The 24786-nt window shown below is 41.6% G+C and overlaps 1 long non-coding RNA gene across 1 annotated transcript in view; it reads right to left on the minus strand.

Annotated features, from left to right (window-relative positions):
- Positions 1–4813: 4813 nt before the first annotated feature.
- The window catches only part of LOC123386115, a 28520-nt gene continuing 8547 nt past the window's right edge, over positions 4814–24786 (minus strand). Inside the window, exons 4-5 of the long non-coding RNA XR_006599700.1 lie at positions 20199–20285; positions 4814–10630 (exon numbers count right to left, since the gene is read on the minus strand). This is a non-coding gene — a long non-coding RNA (uncharacterized LOC123386115). The remainder of the gene's footprint in view (positions 10631–20198; positions 20286–24786) is intronic.

Here is a 24786-nt window from a genome sequence, read left to right on the forward strand (position 1 = left end):
ACACATAGCTAACAAGCCTGAAGATTTTCCTGCTCATCTGAAGGGCACTTTAAGAAATTACCCAAGTGTCTAGAATTAGAGGTGGCTGCAGTCACTGGCATCCCAGATGGTACCACTTTTCAGCATTACAGATTCTAAAGGAGGGGGAACCTGACAGCACAGTAGATCTCCCCCTCCAACGTCTACCTTCTCACTTGCTTCCCAAAGGTAAGATGTCAAAGTTGCCCTAGTGGTCATTTTCAAACTTTAGATTTCTTGGTACCTATTCATATGGCACTTATGAGTGCAAGCCAGTGATACCTCTGGTAAACTTCAACAGTTCCCATTCTTGAACTGTACCAAATGTTGGGTAATTCTACTGAGTAGCCACTAGATGGCAGGCTTCAACCTCCTAAAGGCTCTCCAACATTTCCAGTCTTTGCTGCCTGCAGGGTTCGGGGGACACTGGAATGACAAGCTGTGGGCAGAGGCGTCTTGTCTCTTCCATTTATTAATATTCCTAAGCACAGCTTGAGAAGCTCTCACTTCAATTTAGAGAGCTGATTTGTTTGGGCATTCATTTGGTTTAAGAAGAATAATTCACTAATCATGTGTCAGGTGACATGCTTTTACATTTTAGCTCCTGTCTTTATAGAAAAAATGTCTACCTGGAAGATTCATGACAAGAGGATGTGCATATGTGAAGAATATTCACCTGCATGTTAACAGAGCACCAGGGGTTCCAGGGAATGAAGAATTTACCCACTGGCAAAATAAATGTAGATCTATATTACTGGAACACACATACACAATCAGAATGAAAAATCATATTAGCAATAGCTTGCAAATACCGTTTCAAGTTCCAACCATAATTATAACGTTCACTATCAACCCTACTTGTTCTTTCTGACTTTTACTGACTCAGTCACCTACTCAAAGATGAGAAAAGAAAGGTGCAAGAATCTGCATTTTAAGGTGTCAGTCACAGCTTCAAAAAGCAGAAAAGAGAAAATCTGTTCCAACTTGTTTGGAAAGAGAGAATTATGCACTTGTACCCATGGGGAATCTCCCAGTTGGGGAGAGGGCTGCTGGGGAGGGAAGGCAGGGAACAAATGAGGACAGGGATCCACACTGGGGACAGTGGTTATACAAACAGAAATAATCTAAGTTCTCTTGGAAAAAATGAGGAGGTAATTTAGTTGCAGCTGGATCAGGAAGATTTCAGAGCAATGAGAATCAGGTAAGGGCAGCAGAGACAGTTAATAGAGGACATTTTAGACTCACAATAAAGAAATAATTTCCTTAGGGCCTTAAAAATAACAATAGCTTCCAGAAGGTAGTTAGCATGCAGACTTGGAGATTACTTCTGCTCATCCTGTTCATAAAGACACACACATGGGTCCATCCACAAGCACCAGTAATTAGATTCCACCACTCTCTGTCCCAAGCAGTCTTGCACAGTGACCATTAACCCTCTGCCTCAGAGGTGGGAGAAGTGATCTGAGAACACTGTCTGCACAGGCCAGGGCTCGTAATGACAGCAGCTGTTACCCTTCCTCTAAGCGTGTGTCTGCCTCTGGGAGGGCCAGTGCACTTGGCACATTAAAGAGCATTTATAAACAGTAGGTTAGAAGAGCTCAGGGGAAGAAGAAGAAGCATGTAATGAGTGATGGTTATTAATGACCATTATTATCTTTGTCCTGACCTAAGAGCTATTCCTCCAAGAGTGTTTACTTAGCATGCAGGACTGGAACTGAGTCAAACATGAGGCGCCCTGAAACTCTGCTATTAATCTACCAATTTTTATACACAGAGGAGATTGCTTCATGAAGTGAAGTTCTCCTCTTAAAAAATAATACATATAAATGAAAATTTTAGAGCCCCCCATGTTCCACCAGAAGAGAAACGGATCGATTCTCTGTGTGGTGAGTCACGTAATAGGGGGCATTAGGGCAGGTTTAACATGAATAAGGTATTGATTTCCCCTTGTTACTTGATTCAACTTTATTCCTTTTGGATTGCCAAAGGCCTCTGTGATGGCAGAGGCTGCAGTCCAGGGGGCAATTGGGAGCTGTATTTTCTGGTCCTTTATTTATTCATTAAACTTTCGCACTAACAACATCTGAGTAAAAGAGAGGATTCAGTTAAAGCCAAAAAATATGTCTAATCCTTTCCACATTTAAAAAAGAGAGTGACCAGGTTACTGTAGAGGCACTAAGAAACCGGGTGGGCGGGCCATTCTCAGTATGATTCATGATATCTGGGAGTGGGGGCATTGGTTTATCTTTTTACTTGTCAAAATTTCATAATTCATTAGTACAGTCCTGTTAATATTTTACATTATACAAAATGATTTTGAGGCAAAGTGAACATCTTCTTTTGCATACCTACTCCCTCTCCCAATCCATGCATTTCCTGTTGGTAATACTGTAAGTACTTAGATAATGTATCTATCCAGGATTTTCTGTGCATTTGCATCTATAAACACATAGTAGTTTTGTTTCCACAGAAATGGAATCACGCCATATCTATTGTTCTAGAATATAATGTCTTGGAAATCTTTCCATGTGAGGGTAAAGAGCACTCCCTCACACTTTTTAATATCTGCACGGTATTCCCTAATTTTGATACTGTTTCACTTATTCAATCTTTCCACTGATGGGCTTTCAGAATGTTTCCAGTTTCTTTTTTTTTTTAATGTTTGAGAGAGAGAGAATACAAGCAGGGGAGGGGCAGAGAGAGAGAGGGAGAGAGAGAATCCACATAGTGCAGAGCCTGACGCAGGGCTTGAACTCATGAACCATGAGATCATGACCTGAGCCAAAATCAAGAGTCAGACGCTTAACCAACTAAGCCACTCAGGTGCCCCCGAATGTTTCTAGTTTCTAGTTGCTGAGTAATGCTACAGAGCTCACACAACTTGGCCTCACAGAAGGTCCCTTGACACATGGGCAGCCAGATGAGAGGCAAAGTGGTTAGGGTAGGTCTGGGATGGCAGAAGTGTGTCCTGGGACCACCACCTCCCTGCTCTGGTAGCCCATGGCCCCAGAGATAAGCTTAGGACAACATCTGAAAGGTGCCTCCATCCCTGCCTGAACCTACCTCACCCCCATGTGGTTCAGGCAGGTGTAGTTGAGACTGAAAATGAGCTGGCAGAACTGGCTAAGCCCTCAGTTAAGATGCGAATGTTGAAGCTGAGTAAACTGGTTGGATCCAATGACCTGATACTGGACGGAATGTGAGGAGCGACCATGTCAGCAATGGACACAGAACATTTAAAGTCAACACAACAAAGACAGAGACATATCAGCAGACTACAGAGAAGACAGACATCTCTACTTCAGGCCACAACCTAGAGAGAAGGGCAGGAAAGGAGAAAACAATCTGAATTTCCCGTGTCTTTGTTCCAAAGAGACTGTGTTCAGCTGAAGGTTCCCAAATTTGCTTGAATTGACAAGATCAAGTTTATCACCATCACTGAAAAAGATTTGAATGTTATGTTAGTTTGCTAGGGCTGCTGTAACAGAGCACTACAAACTGAATGGGTAAAACAGCAGAAATTTACTCTCTGACAATTCTTTAAATTCTTAACACTTGAAATCCGAGATCAAGGTCTTAACATGATTGCTTCTTCTGAGGGCCGAGTGAAAAGCCATCCCATGCCTCACCCTAGATTCTGGTAGTTTGCTGACAATCTTGGCCTTCCATGGCTTATCGAAGCATCACTTTGACCTCTGCCTCTTTCTTCACATGTTGTTCTCCCTGTGTGTATGTCTGTGTCCAAATTTCCGCTTGGTGTAAGGACACTTATCATATTGGATTAGAGTCATTCCCAGTAATGGCACTTGAACTTGATGACCTCTCTAAAGACTCCATCTCCAAACAAGGTCATATTCTTAGGTACTGGGAGTTAGAACTCCAACATATCTTTCTGGGGGGAGGGGGACAAAATTTAAACCGTAACAAGTGTTAAGTTCAGTTAAAGAGAAATAAAGCTCTACTTTTGCTCACTTGAATCACTTGATTGAAATGTGAACCCTCAAAAGTATTTCACTTGCATCAAGAAATAGGAGAACTAAGGGAGATGTCTGTCCTTGAAGATGCTTGACCTACAACTTAGAAAATGTTTTCTCACAAGTTTGTCTCTAAATTTCGCAGAATTTACAGATAATCCCCTGAAAACCCATTGTCTCACCCCTGCAGAAGCAAGACCCTCAAGTCTCTGGAAAAGACCCCACTGGCCACCAAGTCTGTCAGAGAATCAGCCCTAGGAGGCAGCAGGTGAAGTTACCATGTGGTGGGTCCTGAACTGCACCAGAAGAGATACCTAAGACCAACCAGAGGGCCCTCCCAGGTCATCCAGGCAGAGCGTAGATGCCTAGGGCAGGAAGGAGGAGAGAAGCCAGGAAACTCAGGTGATGGCTCCCTTTGGCATGCAGGCTTCCCAGGACCTTTCTCATGATTCACTTTCCTGTTCATCCCAGGAAGAACCAGACAGTGGCCTCAGGAGGTGGACTTTAGGCATGAGCCCCAAGGGGTGGCCCAGGTGTCCATGCCAGCATTTTGAATGGTCAGCTAGAAAGCAGGCAGGATTTATCCCAGACTCAGAGAGGAAGAGACTTGTCAGAAGCCAATTCACTCTCAACTAGTTAATACCTAAAGTGAGGTTAGCAACTTGGCAGCAGCAAGCATTATGTGGAGCTTCTGAACCTGCCATTCTCTCTTGACAGTTTCTATTAAGACATCCAGTTAGGGAGTTGGTTATGGAGCTTTGTTGGAGACTGTTGTTTTCTCGTGTATGTCAGAGGTTGACTGCTCTTTGTGGAGTGGAGGTTGGGGAGGGGGGTTGTCAGCACAGCACGTGGTGGGACTGCCAGAGACTGCAGCATGCCATTGTACCTGAGAGGGAGCTTGAAAAACCTCTGTGACAAAAGCCACAAAAAACCCAGAGACACACCACAGGGAGTTGGTGAGTGGCTCACACCTAACTGATAGATTGGATTTACTCCAAAAAGCACAAATAGCATATCATGTACACCACAGGCTGGAAGTGCGAGAAAAACAGACTCAAATGATGGCTGATGAAATGCGGTAAACAAATACCAGCTCCCTCACTCCGACTGGAAGAGCTCTCGATCTCTTTTGTGTGCTGGCTGTAGAGTTCCCCAGGAGCATAAACTCCAGTCACCCACATGGGTGCTTATAACACTCCTTTGCTGGTTGCCTCCCTTCCCCCTTCCTCTATGGGTGTTTCCTGGCATCACTTCCCAAATATACTCCTGGTGCCTAAATCCTTGTCTCTGGGAAGACCCAATCAGGACAAACACTTGCTCAGTTGGGTGGTTCCTATTTCACCAAGATGTACATCAAGGTCTGAACATGGATTTGCTGAGAAACTTACCCTGTTCAGCACAGTATGGGCTGAAGGGACACACCATGTAAGCAGAAGACAACCTCCGGGACAACAGCAAGTGAAGAAGGTGTGGAGAAAAGTAAATGTCACTGAGAAAGACAGGGTGGCTGTGGAGGAGCTCTTTTTTTCCTCCTATATCTGCAGCACATCTTGAAATAAGAACTTGTGCCCTCTCCCCGTCTCCTCCATTTTCTTTCTCTCTCATCTACTGATACAGGAAAGTGTCCTGAGCACATGACTAGCTCTCGCTGGCCCTCTTTTGGATCCAGCCTGTCCAAGGACTGAACAATGACTTAAAGTCTACCTTTACCCCTGTGTAATTTAGCTTCCCTGGCTGTGATGGGGCCATATGTTCAATTCAGACAAGACTATGAAGTCCATGGTGCCCTGACATCCAAGCCCTGTCCTCCCGGGACTGGCATAAGGCAGGTGCAACTGAGCCCTGTGGACTCCTATGCCTACTTCTCAACTGGTTCAAAATCCGGAGGGCAGATGACATGAGTAATTGGCACTTTTAAATACCAATAGTCACCAAATATGCTACTCTCATGATGGAACAGCAGGAAGATGACACTTTCCCTTGCTTTGTTGGCAGAAAGAGTGTTTCACTGGTTCATTTTGTGGACAAAAGGTCAGATGGTCAACCTGGGAACAAATTGGCAGCAGCAGGTGGCAGAAGTCACATAGCCCAACTCCAGCTGCAAACAGCTGGCTTCATTCCGACTCATTTATGGAAGATTAGTTCTCTTTACCTCTTCAAACTAGCTGCTCTGGAAAACAGATCTGCCTGTTTTAGTGGCACAGAAAAGACTCATGTCCTTAGCCAAGTCACTTCACCTCTCAGGGCCACAAAGAACTGCTCTCTTTTCTCCTGCCTTCTTCCCAAGTTTCACATTGCTTGATCTCCTTGAACAAATATGTTCTCCTCTGCCATATCTTTGCCTCCCCCTTGGTCCCGTGCTGCAGCCAGACTCCAAGGTGTCTCATATCCAAACCCATCTCCAGTGACCCTAGGAGTCCTAACACCTCTTCCAGCTTTAGGACTCCATGGTTCTGTGTGCCCAGAATCCCCCATACATAGAACTTCCTAACACTTCAATTCCCCCAGCCTGGGAATCACTGCCCCACCCTACCTGGAAGTTGTGTAACTAACTAAATAATCTCCTGAGAATCCACTGCAGAGGTGATACCCTCAAGACTCCAAGGAAAAACCCACTGACCACAAATTCCACTGGAGAAGAGACCCTAGGAGAACACAGCGTAAGGTATCATGTGGTGGGTCTTACACTGCAAAGAACAGGGAGCCATGCACTGTGTCACCCAGGCATGGGATAGAGAGGCAGAGGCAAAGGTGGAGGCAGGCTCATGTTCTCCAGGTAGACTCTACTTCTGTACTCAGCAGAAAGTCATTTTTAAATGAGAATATGGAGTAAGAAGGATGTTCCATCACAGTGAGATCATGTGAAACAACTATTTCTAAGCCCCAGGCATTGACCTACATAACCCAAGTGAGGCTGATTTGTGTTAACACCAAGGGAGCTAGACAGTCATGGGGAGTTCACTGTAATAGGATTTGATCAGAAAAATGTTCTCCCTCCTCCTGGGACTCTCATCTATAACCTGACACTCCAGGAAGGCCACCAGGCTTTCCACTGGGGCAGACCATGAGGGAGGGCCTACACCAGAGCAGAAAGATCAGAATAACTGGAGAAATTCTGGGCTAGGAGAAAGGACACCAACCAGTTTCCTTTCCTCTGTGAAACAGGCACAATTCAGATCAACACAGCAGATGTTTTACCTCCAAAGTAAACATCTGAAGTATCATATTTGTTCTTCAGTACAAATGCCTTTTCACAGGGATATCCCCTGGCCTGGGATCTTTGACTCCTCTGCTACACTTTCCACCAGGTAGGGCATTGAAACTCAGTTCTATACTTAGACTATCATTCTTTGCCTCAAGTGTAGTTATTTGGGCTCAGATCTCACCTCTGGCCAGTGGTGAGAACCCGGGGCTGGGAGTGAGGAACCCTGGTTTGGTCTCAGCACTGAAAAGCTACAGATCAAGGGAAAATCTTTTACCTGTTTTAAATCCCACTTCCCCCCTTTAGAAAATAGACGGATAAACCAAGAAATCTCTAAGGTTCCTTCCATCTCCTAAAATATCTCTCCTTTTATTCAATTTAAAGATACACAATGGTTTCATTGCTTGTATAGGCCATATTCAGGAAGGGGGTAAGAGAGGCAGATGGTTGAGAATAACACCTTTTCAAGACACCATTAAAAAGTAATTTATATTTCAAGACTCCCATTCTGTCTTTTTGGAAAGCCTGAAAGAAAATCCTTTTATCCGGTTGCCAGACAACCTTTCTTTGAGGCTTTCGTTTCCCTTTTTTTTTTTTTTTAAAGAAATATAAATCTGGCTTCAGATACCTGGTTAAGAGCAAGAGCTGACTTTAGGTGTCCCTCAGCAAGAACATGAATTATGGCTGCCTACCAGTAATGTGACTGAAACTGAAAGAATTTAAGGAAAATGCTTTAAGACAGCTGATGAAACTAAAAATGCCTTGTAGATACTGGAGGCTCGAAAAAGCTATAGAAAAGATTGATAATTAAATAGTATATTGTATTTCAAGATTCTCTATTTTGCAAAAATGCCTTTCCCAAGTAGTATTTTATCTTCACATTAGTCTTTTGAGGAAGAAGGCTAGATAGTTCCTTTTTAACTGACGAGCAACTACACCCAAAAGAATAAATGACTTGTCTTAATTTTCCTGTCTAACTAATGACAGAGCCCAGGTTTCCAGCCTCTAGCTTGGCCCTTGACTTCTGGATGAGTATCTACAGAAGACAAAGAAAGGTTATTTTCCTCAATCAGCTTCCCTCAGACCAGCAACCCAAGAAGGGCCAAGACAGAGAAAAATGAGAAAACAGCAGGTAGGTCAGGCAGTGAAATTCTAGGCAGGAAAATCCAGGGTTACTTTTGTAGGGGGCAGGAAGAATCACACTTCTCTTATCTCAAGTCCCCACCCAGCCCCTGGGCATCCAGGGTGCCCCCACTTGTCAGGAGTCAGTACAAAGTTTTAGAAGGAAACAGAAAGAAAAAGATTCTAAAATTAAGGTAACAGCCAAACTCAACAGAGCTAATTGTTTTGTTTCAGGTTCCCAGCACCACCCTGCCAGTCTGCAGAAATAAGGACTACTTGTTATAATGCAATATATTTATTTATCTGTCTGCTTTCCTATTTGTGCATCCACTGAAGGCACAGACTGATGAATGATTCAATTAGGTTTAAGTTGGCAGTAAGAAACCACGTCCCCTTAATCTGTAAGGTTATGTGCCTGATACATTTGGTCAAGAATGTTAGAAGCTTAAAAGCCCTGAAACGAAAGTCTGGAGGTAGTGGTCTAAATATTGCATACCTACTAGAGTTAGAGACTCATTCTTTCACTTAGTTGTGGCAACTAAAATCATAGTGAAAAATTCTCAAGAGATTTTCTCTGCCAAGACCAGTTGTTGTCAAAATCAAATGCCAATTTTGTTTACCATCATAAGATTAAGAGTGGGGACTTTAGAAGTATGTCAGGGTTATATTATTGTATTGTTAAAATAACTAGTGTTATTCCTAAGTGGTATTGCTATCATGTAGATTCCTTCCAAATACAGTAGCTATCGTTGTATCTTAAGTAAATAAATTAACAAATAAATAATTTATTGGTCATGAGAATTTTAAGGAAATTTTATGTAACTCACCATAAAAGATATGTAAAAGGTAATGAATAAGAATAGCGAACTACTTACTATCAAGGACTTAAGTGGCTTGATGCTTTCATGAGTTGTACTTCACACAAATGTTAAAAATGAGAAAATATTTTATAAAGACAAATAATTATACAATAAATGGTATTAAAAGATAGGGGGGAAAATACGAAAGAATGCTGGAACGAGCGAGGCAGTCACCTAGAGCAGAAGCAGAGGAAGCCATTGTTAGCAGCTTCCTATGGTGCTAGAGCACCCGAGGGTCTGGGTGTCCTGAGGCTACTCAAACCTAACCCCTTCATACCTGGAGCTTGCATCACTATTCAAGAATGTTTGCAAACAGTTCATGCCTTTGATAGGAAATATTTCTGGGTACCCATCAACCTTTTGGTTCTTAAATCAGACTCAGCATCAGCAAGGCCACACCCAGAAGTAGAAGTGAGGGGAGATGGGAGGGCCAGAAGTAAAGGCAAGTATCCAATTTTTCCTGAACAGTACTCTTGCTTCCAGTTCCCCAGCAGTTGAGACAGTCCATTTGCCTGTCATGTCTCATTCCTGGTGTTCTCCAGTGTCTATATAATGTCTAGTTCACGGTTTGCACTTTACATGCATTTTTTAATTGACTACCATAATTGTCTCTTAGCTTGGTTTCCATCTAAACACCTTTTTTCTCCCATTCTAACTGCACAAATATGAGCTTTGGAGACCTTCATTAACTTGAATGTTGACCTCGCTAATAGTGGCATAACTCAGGTCTGCAAGCATTGATTCAATCTCTTTCTATTATACCACATAACTCCTCTCCTAAAAACCCACAGTTCTGTGTGGCTTACTTAGCACATCAAATTTAGGTGTTTCTTCTGCTCAGCATTCTCACTCAAATGCCTCCTATCTTTTCCCATCTTTTTCCTCCATTCACAGATTCTCTTTGCTAATCAGGCATTCCTGCCGGTTATCTCCTCATTCTTGCCTTCTCAGTAACCCTTGGCCAATCTTTAAAGTATTCCCCTGTCTCCTTCTACAAATGCATGTCTCTTTTCCTTCCTTGGAAACGTGTATCAGACCACACCTTTTCCAGGAAGCCCACCTAAACTAGTACTACTTCACTCCATTCCACTCTGACTATTCCCCCATCAGCATTCCTGAAGTGCTTATCTTCTCTTCAGGTTCATACTGAACAGGTTCATACCGACACACAGCAGGCACTGAATAAAAAGTTGTTGAGTAAATGAATAGATTCTATTGATTCAGCCTCTGAGCCATCTCTCAGATATGTCCCTTCCTCTCTATTCCCACTGTCACAGTCCCACAAATGGCTCTCACCGTTGTTCCCATGGACCATCAAAATAGTCTTCTAAGAGCTTTCTTTCCCTTCCCTTCTTCATCTGTTCAGACTCCACAGTGCCATCTGTGTGAACTTTCTGGAAGCAATCTGATCACATCTCCTATTCTTGATCCTATTCTGATCACATCTCCAAAGCCTTGGGGATAAAAATCAAAAGATCTTAGCAGCACTTTCAAGACTCTTCACAATCAAGTATCAAATAATTCCTCTGGTCTCCTTTACTTTCCACTATTGACATGTCCATGTTTGAGTTAACCCTTCAGTGCAGTGTGTACATCTTGTCAGTGCTGCCGCTTTTGCCGGAGGCATCCTCCCCTCTTCTCTACCTGACAATCTTTTGTTTATGTTTTGGAGCCTATCACAGATATCAGCACCACAGCCTGGATGGCTGCCCCACCCAACCTGGGGACTAGCCCTGCTCTCCTCTGGATCCCCACCAATTTCGTCTGGGGGTGGGGTGGGGAAGGGCAGGACGCACTGAGCATAGTGCCCTATAATTGCTAGTTTGTGAACCTCTTGAAAGCAAGACCAAATGTTCCTATTTTTTCCATCCACAGCCCCATTAGAGAGTGCTTAGCTCCTAGGATGTTCTTAGTATTGTTGATAAGTGAACAAAGCATTTTGTTCACACCACGTTAATTTGCATTCGCTTGGAACCATACACTTTTAGAGCTGAAAGGGATATTAGAAAATATCTCTTCTAACCTGCTTATTTTTCACACGAAGAAACTTCAGCCTATAAGGATTTAAGTGATTTGCCTAAGATCATGAAGAGGCAGCAAGGGGCATCGACCCTGCTCATCTGCAGGTGATTTATACCATCTTCTGCTTATTGTACATATGAAGTCATGATGCCAAAAGACAGAGTAAGTGCCCCTAGTGAGGGAAAGCATCTTTTTTCTTTTGCATTTTCAGGAGGGCTATTTACTCTCATTTGAATTCAACAAATGTGACTGAATGACATTTACAGACCTGAAGCTCTGCTACACAATTGTGCAATTATCCCTTGATATCATCTTGGAGCACATTTTAGTGAATCTATTCCGTTGCCTTGAAATTTTAAAAATTCTTCAGATCTTTGGGGCACCTGAGTGGCTCAGTCTATTAAATATCCTCCTCTTGATTTTGGCCCACGTCATGATCTCACGGTTGTGGAATGAACCCCGCATCCGTCTCTAAGCTGAAGGTGGAGCCTGCTTGGGATTCTCTCTCTCTCTCTCTCTCTCTCTCTCTCTCTCTCTCTCTCTGTCTCTCCCCCACTCGTACTTTCTCTCTCTCTCAAAATAAATAAACATAAAAAAATAAAAATAAATAAAAATTCTTCAGATCCATTGAAATTCTTCAAAACCCTCTTAAGATGATGTATATTAAAAGATTTAAGTTAAATAATTATGGCTACTGACTTTGTCTAATACTCAAGATCAAATTACAAAGTTCCCAATTTATGCAATTAATCTAGACAAACACCAATGTCCAGCTCTTCCTATTCAGATGTCGCTATCACAATACAATGCTGAGGACAATTTTCACTTCTCAAATGGGAAAAAGGTGATAATAGTGACGATCATGGTAATAACAGACATGTGGAAAGCCGAAGGAAATGACACTGTCAGTCAATGGGAAAATAGGACACTCAGATCCTTCTATCTTTTCAATATTCTCCTATACTCTAACACAAAGAGAAACGCTCCTTTTCAGAAAAAAAAATTAGATGAATTCATACTTTACTCTTTTCAGCTATGGAAAGCAATGTGCTCTCTGAATTCATCACTACCTCCTATCTGTTGACACTATCAGTCATGAGTCTGTAGCCTTCTAACAACAGCGAGAGAGCAGCTTAAAAGGTTCCAAGAAATTTGTGCAAGTAAATACACAACAAAGATTTTTCAATCATTTGCCATAGAAAGGGAACTGCCCACTTTAGAGAGATTTAGCAGCTTTTAACAGTACATTCGTACACTAATGTATGCACAGCCTGTAAGCGAGGAGGTTATCTTTATGCTCTTACTAACACACTCCATCTCCACTCCTTTGTCCTGCCTACAGTTAAAACAGGCTTCAATAGTCACATTACTGTCATTTTGTGCTATCTCAAAGTTAAATCATAATGAGCTTTGAGATTGTTAGTTGTTTCTCTCTTGTTTCTGCAGAAATGCAGGCTCCTTTTCCATTTTGGAGGATCTAAGCCTCCAGGTTTCTATGATTGCCTCTCACGCCTTCTCTCTTCTTTTATTCTCTTCCCTTCTTTGGCTCAAAAAGCAAACTCATTACCAAACCAAATGTATAAGCCTCCCACACAGAATCTGGAGGAGAAAGACATCCCATTTAATTCAGAGGAGCCATTTCCGAGGCTAGCTGTGGTCCACGGCTTCACCGGCATACAGGACATGGCAGGTATAACCTGACTAAATACAGGACTGTCTATTCGGGGACTGCATCTGAACAATGTCACTGACCCGGAAAAGCAGCTACTTTTCCACTGGAGTACCCCAATCCCAAACAGTCTACAGTTGAAAAATTAAAATGAGTATAATAGTAACAATAGTAATAATAACAAACTCTTATATAAGCATTAATATGTGCCAGGTACTCATCAAAGCACTTAACATGTATTGTCTCACTTAATCCTCACAACCCTGTTAGGTAGATGCTCTCATTAACTTTGTTTTACAGACAAGTAAAGTGAGGCTCAGAAAGGTTAGTAACTTGCCCAAGGTCACACAGCTAGAGGGCAGTAGATGCAGACTCCACTTTATATGCTCTGGTTCTGAGTTCCTGCTCTTTGCACTATGCTATGCTGCCTCAAATTATAGGATAAATGTATCCATTAATAAGATTCCTCTCATCAAAAGTGTCATAGAATCCACCTGGAAACCCAGAATTTTATAATAAAGATAATAACGGTAACAAGAACAAGAAAGGTAACAAGAAACATTTACTGAGGGCTTACCATGTGCCACATACAGGTGTTATCATTATTTCTCATTTTGGGGGTTAGGTAGTTGCCCCCAAATCCAAGAGCTTAGTAACTGTCAGTCAGGAACTGAACAGATGCACCCTGACTCCTAAGTCATCTTGGTCTATTTCTCCATCTTACTTCCACAAACGTGAGGAACATGAGGCACAGAGGGGTGTAGTATGTTATGCAATAAAATAACCTGATTTAACTATTTTCAGAGGTAGTCTTTGAAAAGCTCACACCAATCTCCAAGTCTTCTGATCTCTCAGCCATGTGCTTCTTAAGGTAGCTGCCCCTCCTATGTTCCTTTTCAGTGAATGCCACCCCTCCATCACAGAAGTCCAAGTTCAACACCTAAAATCATTCCTAGCTCCTCTGTGATGCTCAGCCCTGCAGCCAATGTGTCATTATGGCCCATTGAGTCTGCCACCAAACCCTTCTTGAATCTATACCCTTTGCCTATGGGATAAAGTCTACCTGCTTCCTAGAGCCACCTAAGGCCCTTCACCATCTTACCTCAACTTTCTTTGCCAATATCGCACCACCACCACAACTGACTCTCACACACATACACTGTGCATTGTTCTGTAGTCATGCTAAGCCACATAAAAGCCATGCTTCTTCACACCAATGGCTTTTGCAAACACTGTTCTCTTTGCAGGCAATACCCTTTCCCAAACTCTCCATTTTGTAAACTTCTATAAACCTTTAAAGCCTTCTTTGTTTAACCAGGCAGTCACTGTTTCCTTGGTACTCCCAAGTCATTTTTATAGTATTTATCAGTCTGTGTTGTCATGTCTTATCAGACTATAAAATCTAGGAGGGTGAGAATTTTGTCTTCAATGACTTTGCATCTCTAACACCTAGTACCATGTTGCTTCATACTAATGATTTAATAACAGAAATTTGAATTAAATTGAACTTTTCTCACACAACAGCTAACCCTATAGGTCTACTCAAAGTGGGATCCAACATTTAGGCTCTATGTGACTAGTATTTGAATAATATTTTAAATGAATCTCCTTTGTGTTTGGTGATTATTTACAATAATGTGGAACTTTCTTTCCTTTCCCACCTAACCAATATAACGAAAGTCAACTCTACCAATCTTCTAAAATCTGTGGGAGTTCAGAGATACAAAATATTTTGCAACCACGTGTTATTTATTTAGGCATGCCCAACATGGAGATACTATATTAAGGTAATTTTACTCTCTTCGTATAAAACAGATAATCCATGAAAAATCAGAGTCACATTGAGTAGTATAAAGAAAAAAATGTAAAATCCTTTTTCAACAATTACAATGGAAGTATAAATACTCCAGTATGAAAGTTTAAATTGGCCTTGGAATTCCAAATAAATTAATACATACATTAAAAAAAAAACGGGATGTATTTCCTTATCAGTTTACAGAAGATAAATAGCAGAAGGAGTTGATAGTGTTTCACATTTAGAGATGTTAAGGCCCTAAACATTTTTTTAACTCATCTTTCCTCCCAATTCTGGGTGTCAAGATCATATAGCTACCTATTAATTTTATTTTATTTTATTTTATTTTAATATTTAATTACTTTTGAGAGACAGAGAGAGACAGAGCACAAGCAGGGGAGAGGTAGAGAGAGAGGGGGACCAGAATCCAGAGCAGGTTCCAGGCTCTGACCTGTCTGCACAGAGCCCAACATGGGCTCGAACTCAGAAGCCATGACCTGAACCAAAGTCAAACGCTTAACCAACTGAGCCACCCAGGTGCCCCTGCAGTAATCGTTTATGAGGGCTTACTGTGTGACAGACAAAATGCTAAGCATTTATTTGAATTATCTCAGCCCTCATATCAGTACCATGAAGTGGGTGTTATCCTGTTTCCTCAACTGAGCTCTTCTTTTTTTTTTTTTTTTTTTTACATTTTAACATCTCTAAAATGGGTGAATTTTGCAATCACTGTTGTGTCACAGTTTGATTAGAAGCATTTTTTTCTTCCTTAGTTGTACATAAAATAATGGTGACATCCTAGATCTAAGAAAATACAGTTTCAGCCCCATTTCTGCAGGTGAGGAAACTTAAACTCAGAGAAGGAGCTTGTCTAAGATCAAAAAGCTAGTGAATGGCAGGGCCAGGATTTGAACCCAGACAGTTTAACGCTAAACTCACATGCTCATGCTCAACTATCCACAGTACCACCTTGACGTAATCTGCACTCACAGAATCTGACTTGCCAGTGTGGTAACGGATGTTCTACATTGGCCCTAGAAGGCAGCAGTCTCTTTGGTTGCCAGGGCCACTGGGAAGAATGATGTATGATGAGTGAATGAAAAATCGAGTTTCACTTAACAAGTGGCCTTTGATTTCTCTGGGGCTCCTGCAGTGATACAAAGCATCTATCAGTAGGAAAGGCCTGTGGGAAATGCTCATTCTTCCTAGAAGCTGAAGTTGGGTTGCAACATCCTCTAGGGGTGCCCTGGGGTCATCCCCTGGTTCTGCATCTCCCTCTTACACAGGCAGCCGTGTGAGAACTCACCTCTGATTAGATCGTCACCTGCTGTGAACTTATTCTATTTCCTAACATAAAGCCTGATTTTTCTCTAAATTGTGAAAACCCTTCTAAGACCGTAATTAAGTTTCCATTATTGGTTGTATTCTAAAAAACAAATTTGGCAAGGCTTAGACTTGACAATAACAACATAGATATGTATTTTTCATTAATGAGAATCAGAATGAAGTTGTATGCAAGAATTGGAATGTGTCAGCTGCTGAGAGAGAGAGGCAGTTGATTTGGAGAGCAGTGTGACTAATTAGGTTTTCTTTTGTGAAGGAATTAGTTTGTATTGATTCATTTATGTCTGATGTAACTCAGTAGTCCTCCCCTTGCTGGGGGTGGGAGGGGTGGGGAATGCCTGCCTGGACTAGTAAGTGATGATAAGAAGCTGGCAGAGCAGCTCTGCTCTTTGGGGCTGTGTGTACCTCTCAGCTGAATCAACTATGCAGGGCCAGGATGACCAGGTCACCCTCATGGGTGTCCATTCCCTGCTTAGACACAGGCCAACCCTGTAAACTATCCCTGCTGGCTGGATATGAAAGCCCTAGCACCAGGTTGCCCTGGAAAATCACTAGACAGAGCCCAGACTCTAAGCGATAAGAGCTTATACTTTCTTGATTCAATAAACCAAACAAAACAGGGACCTGTCCTATTTCTCATGCAGGAAAAACCTCACTCCCCCTCTGTATTCAGGCCTTTACTATCATTTCCATCTCATGTGGGATAGTCTCTCTAGTGAACTTGGCACTAGAGTTAATGGATCAAACAAACAAACAAACAAACAAACAAAAACCATGCAGGCAAATCATCCAGGGCAACTTTCAGCATGGATAGTATTTTTCAGAGAGAAAGTACTATGAATTTCAAATACGGTTTTGTAACTAGCTAGCTATAGGTGCTTGGTCAAGTGACTGAACTTCTCTGGGCCAATGTTTCTTTATTTGTGAAATTTCCTATATAAAATTATACCAGTAAATTTATCATCCCCAGAGCCCATGCAGAGCATTTGTCCCAAGAGACTAATAGTTTGCACTAAGTTATCCACATTCTTTTGCCCAGAAACCTGTCTCCAATACACACCAATACCAATACATAGACAGCAGTCTGAATTTCTACAGCCATAAAAATCCTTTATTTAAAAAAAAAATGGGGCGCCTGGGTGGCTCAGTGAGTTAAACGTCCGACTTTGGCTCAGGTCATGCTCTCATGGTTTGTGAGTTTGAGCCCCACATCAGGCTCCACATTGACAGCTCAGAGCCTGCTCTATCACCCTCTCTCTCTCTCTGCCCCTCCACCACTCATGCTCACTCTCTCTCACTCTCTTTCTCTCTCCCGCTCTCTACGTCTCTCAAAAAATAAATAAATAATTTTTTTTAAAAGGCAGGCCTGGAGAGATTAGGTATAGTCGCATATAAGTAGTGGAAGTAAGATCAGCCAAGCCAGGTCTGCCCCAATCCCAGATTCACCTCATAGCCTGGAGGCGATGGACCTGGGAGGGAGGGGTTCATGAAATAGTGAATCCCCCAGGACAGAAGAATGGAAACCATGTTTGGGCATCCCATGGGATTTGTGGAGAAATGGGGAGACATTTAGAGAAACTACCAGACACAGAAAGTGTAAACTTTCTAGTGCCAGATCATGTGGTAGACCAGGGGCAGCTTAAGGAAGCTGTCCTGGGAATGGAATGTCCGAAGAAGGCCAACCCTAGGTTGAAGTAACCAGAATGGCAGAGCATAGGAAAGGCTCTCAGTTGAGGTTCAAGTGAGCACCAAAAGAACAAATGCATGCCAACACTCAGGGAGCAGTCTTAGGACTCAAACAGAAAGGCCTTTGTCATCTCACTGACTACCACTCTGCTCTTGGCCATTGTAATTTCAAATAAGTAAGGATCTGTATCAATTAAAGTTCTTTGGTTGCAAACAACATAAACTGATTCAAGCTAATTTGAACAATAAAAAAGAAATTTGGGGAAGCACGTGGGCAAATCCACAAAAATTAAAGAAAAGCTGAACCTTAGACATTAGAACAGTCAGAAATAAGAATAGCCGGGCAATCTCAATAGCAAGATTATTGGATGGTCACCTCAAGTCACTCCTCCAACCACTTCCCATCCTTGGGTCAATCTGCTTAAGATTTAAATTCCTGAAGAGAGTATCTGATTGGCCTACTTTTTCATGTGCTACGTGCACGCAGGCACAAGTGCACCCAGGAATGCACATGTGAAGAGAGAACCAATTTTAATTGGAAGTCTTAGCAAGTGTCATTTGCATTGTGGGAGGAGTCATTATTGCCAGTAGGCAGAAACAGCGGATGTCTACTGAAGGGTTGTTCTGCAACAAGTCTAAGGGGGCAGATTCCTTTCCGGGAACTACCTGGAAAGTTTGCAGGAGCTACAGGTTATTCAGAGCTGAAAAGAAACCCATGCAAGCAAATAAGTGCTCAGGAATGAGAGAGGCTCATGAATCAGATATTCAGAACAGGACAGATAGATATCAAGCCCGGACAGTGTGACAAAATTTCACCTCAGTCAAAATTATCTTAAATATTGTTTGTTTTCGTGAGGTTCATCCAGAACCTGAGTTAGCCTGGTGCCTCCAGAGAGAGAAATACAGTGAATATGAGCTGTTTAGGAGTTGGGTAATTGAAAATAACAGTAAGCCTTGCCAATGATAAGATAAAAAGCTGAACAATTAGTTCTGTCCTTGGAGAGTAGGTGGGCCCACAGCCAAACAGGACTGGAAGTATCTCTAGGAGCCTCTGGTTGTGCCCCAAACACAGTAACAGTTTCAAACACATACACACACACACACACACACCGCACCAGGGGTAAAACCAGGGAATAGATGTTGTTGCCTTCAGTCTCTCCCTACCTCTCTTCAAGGACTTAGATTAGTGTCTTTGGCTTTCAAACTGTCCTCCATTCTTCTTTTATATATTAACAAATTCACACACAATGTGGTAGCATTTTAAAATCTATTATCTTTTAGTCCCACTATGGAATAAAATATATTAAAACATCATGAAAAGAGCTTTACTTAGTGTCAGGAGACTTGGGTTCATGAATCTAGGCTGGACACACATTAAGCTGGTGTCATTTTCACTCCCCATTACCACAGGCAACGTTCAGGGCAAGGAACAGTGCTTGCTCATCTTTCCCTCTCCTGGGCCATTCTCCTCCCTTAGGTTCAATACTGGTCCTAAGTTGCTCTACCTTACAACTAAATCACATCCATCTTTCACATCTGGCCCAAGTGAAGGCAGTGAGACATGAAGGAAAGGATCAAATTGCCCCAGTTCAAACCCCAGCTCTACCGTGATGAACTGGAAACCCTTAGACAAATTACTTCTCTGATGTTCTGTTTCATGATCTGTAAAATGAAAGTAATCGTACATCTCTTTCAAGAAGATCATGAAATAGTTTATGTACAAAGAAACGCCCACAGTAGGCACCTGATAGCTATTATCATTACTTCTTCCATAAAGCCTTCCCTGACCGACCCTTTCCAGAGCATATTCTTGTTTTTCTCCATACCTTTGGTGCAAATTCCCTGTATCATTTAGATAGTCATCAAGTGCTCTGAGATGTTAAAATGGTACCTTTCTTCTAACACCTATATCAAAAATGTCCCCAATGTACTCTTTCTTTTTTAAGTTTATTTATTTATTTTGAGAAAGAGAGGACATGAGTGGGGGAGGGGCAGAGAGAGAGAGGTAGAAAGAGAATCCCAAGCAGGTTCCATGCTGTCAGCACGAAGCCCGACTCAGGGGTCTCAAACTCATGAACCCTGAGATCATGACCTAAGCTGAAATCAAGAGTCAGACACTTAACCGACTGACCACCCAGGGTCCCTCCCCAATGCCCTTTTAAAAACAAAACAAAACAAAACAAAACAAAAAACCACCACCAACAACAACAAAATACAACGTATGATCTCGTGTACTCCTTTTCCAGGAAATGTCCTACTAACTCAACTCCCCATCATCATTAAGTCCTATGACTTAGCAGCATGAATAAGATATTCAAAAAAAGACTATTTTGAGTAAGAAGTTTATAACTATATCCAAATATATCCAAATCTGTGCTCATTTTCCTTTCCAATTTAACCCAGAAATGTTTTTCATGCAGATATGCTTAATTTCTGAACCTCAGAACGAGCCCTTATTTCCCTACCCTTAGAGCTAGTCACTTCTTTTTCCTGCTATTAATCCTACCTGCACCATCCACAGCCTGGCAGTCTTTGTCCTAGTTGTTCACGTCATCCTCTGTCTCAGTTGTGCTCAGCATCAGGATCTGTTAACCTAGGAAAAACACAGACGTGGGTGGGAATAAGAGCCAGGCTTTGTTAGAAACTCTGCCCACTCTTCCCCTTTCACACCTCCCCAGGCACCATAGCCCTCTAAGGAGCTACTGAATTTGGGTCTCATGTCATTCAATTTCATCAAAAGTCCAGCAACAGCTGCTTCATTTGAGTAAAAGTTCAGAGAATGAGAAAGTTGAGAGCACTAATATCAATTCAGCAAGCTCAAGCCAGAGACACAATCTAGCTTTAGTGGAAGAGATAAAAGGGCATGGCTGATGGCTTCCCTGGGTGGGAGAGAAATAAAGTCTGAAGGCTGTTTTTGCTGAGTGTGCTGGTTGTCAGGTGTCTGCAAACAAATCCCTAAAAATTGAGCAAGATCAAAGGACTCATCAAAGACCCATTCATCAAAGCTGGAACTCCACACAGTCTGGGTTACAAACCATGTCTTCTATCCACACCCAAGAGAATCTGCACAGGAGATAGCCTTCAGCCCTGCTTATTGGTGTAAATCAAATAATACTGAAAATGGGGAAGGGAGAAAAAGATAAATGCCAGGAAAATCAAGGTCTCTAAGAATTTTATGGCCTTTTGAGACTCTTAAGAAAATCTCTACCTCCTTATTCCTTCTTTTCCTAGCAAGACTCTTGCTAGCACCAAAAACAGATTTATAGTTCTTAGTATTTGTAAGAGGTAACACATTGAATGCCAACAACGACAATGTACGATGTACAACTAAATCCAAACACTGTTCTGTGGGCTTACATTCAGAGGAGAGAAACCACTGAAATATCAATGAGAAAAAAGACACAAATGGCCCTCAGGAGCAAGTAAATGTGAGTGTATTTACAGATATTTTCTTACTTTCCCCACCAGCTATGGGAGAGTATGAACTCTGTACCCAAGAGAGTGCCTTGCTTGTAGTAGGCACACGAAGAATTGGAAGAATTGCGCTTTGTTTTAGCTACTTTTGAATGTTGGGTGTAAACAGACAGAGTTTGCCCTGGTCACAGATGATAAACAAATAGGCAGAAAGGAAATGCCAGAAGCTACACCTATTCACGACGAAGGACAAAACCATGAATGGCAAACAAACTTCACACTGCATTTTCTTGCAAAGCAGAATGCGTGCTATGAAGGATCAGGTTGCATACAGACTCATAGCAGATTCAGTATTGCAATTAAAGTTCATGGCTTTTTCCATATCATCTCCAAGGCCAAGTGCCAAGTGGAAAGGAACAATAGATGAAATGTTTCTCCCTAAAAGATCTTGGTGAAACAACAGATGATGACTTTTATAGACTCAAGGTTATGAACCCAGATGTATTTTCCAGTTAGAACAGAAAAATAGAAATCAGTTTTGGACATTGCCAAGCATTGTGATGCCATTGCCAGATAAGTCTTGTCTTAATTTTAAAAGCATTTGAGAAATGGGATGCTTCTCTACAGTGTGGTTTCCTAGAACTTCTCATAGAACAAAACCAAATGTTGAAGAATTTGAAAGAACCAAAAATCATACAGTCCAATTAAGGTTTCAAGTGAGAACTGTGTTCTCTCAAATGAAGTCTTTTCATGAGGAACCAGGATCCTCATCTCCTACAATATTTGGGTCTTGGCTACTATTATCCTTGCTCTCCCATGTGGTTTCTGACCCTTTTCCAGGAAGTAACAGCTGAATGCAAAATTAGGATGAGAGTTTACTGTGGGGGCAGTCACACCTGGAAGACTGTTCCAGGGGGTAGTCCCTCCAGGAAATAAATCCACACACTTCAGTGACAACAGTGGGAAATGTTTTCAACAGACTTGCTACCCGGCCACCATTGGGGTAGGCTGGGGGTGTCACTGCCTGTCAGAGACAGAGCTTTTACTTTGGTTTCTTAGGAAAATAGTACATGCCCTTTCTGCTTCCCACTGAGAGTGAATTACTCTTGCCTGTGCTCAAGCAGAGAGAGGCTGACTGGGCTGGGAGCACTCAGCTACAGCCTATTAAACTGAAGTTGCCTTTAAAGTTGGTTAATGACAAGAAAAACTGTGTTTCCATCTATGTATATATCCAAGCTCAGACACAGGAGAAAAAACTTTGTGTGGAAAAATGCCTTCATTTTACAAATTTGAATGTTCCTGACTTGACATCTAAAAACTCTTAAAAACATCTTGAAAATTATTAAATCTATATTCTATGGTAATTCAAATGCACGTCTGCTTGCTCACACACCCACAAACAAAATGACTTTCCTGAAGGTCAAACTCCACACAATAAAGTTAGGCAAAGAAGGCAACATACCTTTCCTCCCTCTCTTTATCATTATCATGGGTGGTTAGCATTTACACGGCACTGTGCTCTTGGCTGTTTTTCATAAGCATTCCTATCAGCTGGCCCTCGGCAGTAACCTTCCTTTAGAAGTCAGGTCAGAGAATGCTAGTTTGCAAATGAGACACAGAAGCCAAAGTATTTGCCTAGCATGTCAGATCAAGAAACAATGTCTGAGTATAGCCATCATATTCCCAATCCCAGGTGTGAATCACCTAGGTCGTTTATTCCAAAAAAATTTTCAGGCCAAATTGGTAGCAATTTTATTACTCGATTTCTGATATCTTTCTCTTTATTCTCTATTGCAATCAGCTTTAGGTACTTCTAAGACAAATTTTCTGATATAAAATAACATTAATATAAAAAGACTACATACTTGGAATTACCCTCCTATCTTTCAGTCTTACAAAGCCTGGTTTTGTTCTTTATTTGTTTTAATGTTCAAAGACTATATCCATCCCTTAATTGTCCAAGTCAACTGACCTAATTATTGCTGTCATAGTTTTAACCACTGTTTAAGTATGTTAAATAACCAAGAGTTGGTAATTGTATATGTCCCTGTCACAGTTTTAAAAGACAAAGGAACAATTTCAACTTTCAATAATTTCTTATTAGCTTTCAATGGAAAGTAGAAACAGTGAAGAAAATGCAAAACAAACTCAACATCATGTGCCATGATTTGTCAACTGTAACACACCATACGAATCTCTGTTGATGTTGATGATGAAGGGAATGGGGCAGGGAGGAGGAGAAGAAGGAGGCAATTGTCATTTCCATAAATAAGTACCAAGCGTCATTTCTGGTCCTTAGTTTCAATCACATAGACAATCAGCATTGGCTAATTCCAAACTGGTTTTGAAAATTTTAGAGTTACAACATGGCTGGTAGCCTGATTTGGAAGTCTAAATTTCTGATGGAATATAAGCTGACCACATAACACATTTATTTTGTCGGAGTGATAGGATCTCAGTCACTTACCCAGTTTTTGATCTTGGAACTTATCAAATGGCAGATAGATACATAATGCCATAAAATCAAACTGGAAATAACCTGGGACTAACATGTTCTTTTCTCAAGCAAAGGACGCTAAAAACATTTGGTTCCTTTTCAAAACCAGAACATTCAATAACCTGCAGTGATTTTAACTAGGTACAAAATGTGATCGTTTTGAACTCAGATTGTAATCCATTAAAGATTTCCTATTTGAAATTCTACAGCAGCCATAAAAATAAGCACTAACTTATATATTTTGGGCCTACAGAAAATCATACAATAAACTAGAAATAGCTAACTCTGGTTTCTTTGTGTTATTCCCGGGTGTATCTGCACAGATAGGCTGTAAGTAGCATGAATGGGGTACCTTCACCCCATTCAGATGCCTTCCTTTCTGGTGCAACACCCATCCTACCATTACCTCCAAGTATTTCCTTAACTCATGCTGCTATCTCCCCTGTATGCACCACCACCACTGCTCACGGTCTTTGCTATCTAGCTCAAGTCAGTGACTCTGAATTATTTGAAAACTGATCAACCAGCCACTTCTGAAACATTGGTAGTAAGGCTGTGTAGTATGCTGCAAGGGCCACAGTCTCTGGAGCCAGGCTGCCTGGGTTCAATCTCCCTTTGCCAGTTTCTTTTTCTTTTTCTTTTTTAATGTTTATTTCTTCATTTTGAGAAAGAGTGTGTGTGTGAGCAGGGGAGAGGCAGAGAGACGGAGAAAGCACAGAGCCCAACGTGGGGTTCATTCTCACAAACCAAACCATGAGACCATGACCTGAGCTGAAATCATGAGTTGGATGCTTAATTGACTGAGCCACCCACGTGGCCCTCACCTTTGCCAGTTTCTAGCTATTTAACCTTGAGTAAGTTTTTAAACTCTGTGTCTCAGTTTCCTCTGTAAAACAGGCATGATAAAATTGCCTCCCCACAGGCTGTTATAAGAATTGAATGCATGAATATATGTAAAATGTGTGGAGTATTACCTAGAATACAGTAAGATTTATACAAATTTCATTGTTAAGGGCAAATTTTGAAAAACCTCACTGTTGTCCTATTATAGTCTGAAAAAACCTCTGCCTGTCTCTGGTCTGACTGGTAGTTCTCTCAACACCCTGTGCCCCTGACAATTCTCTAACCCTCCTTACACACTGCAGATAGGACAACAGTCACCAGGCCCTCTAGTGCAAGCACT

The sequence above is a fragment of the Felis catus genome, chromosome B3 (assembly GCF_018350175.1).
Source record: "Felis catus isolate Fca126 chromosome B3, F.catus_Fca126_mat1.0, whole genome shotgun sequence".
In the NCBI taxonomy this organism is placed as follows: domain Eukaryota; kingdom Metazoa; phylum Chordata; class Mammalia; order Carnivora; family Felidae; genus Felis; species Felis catus.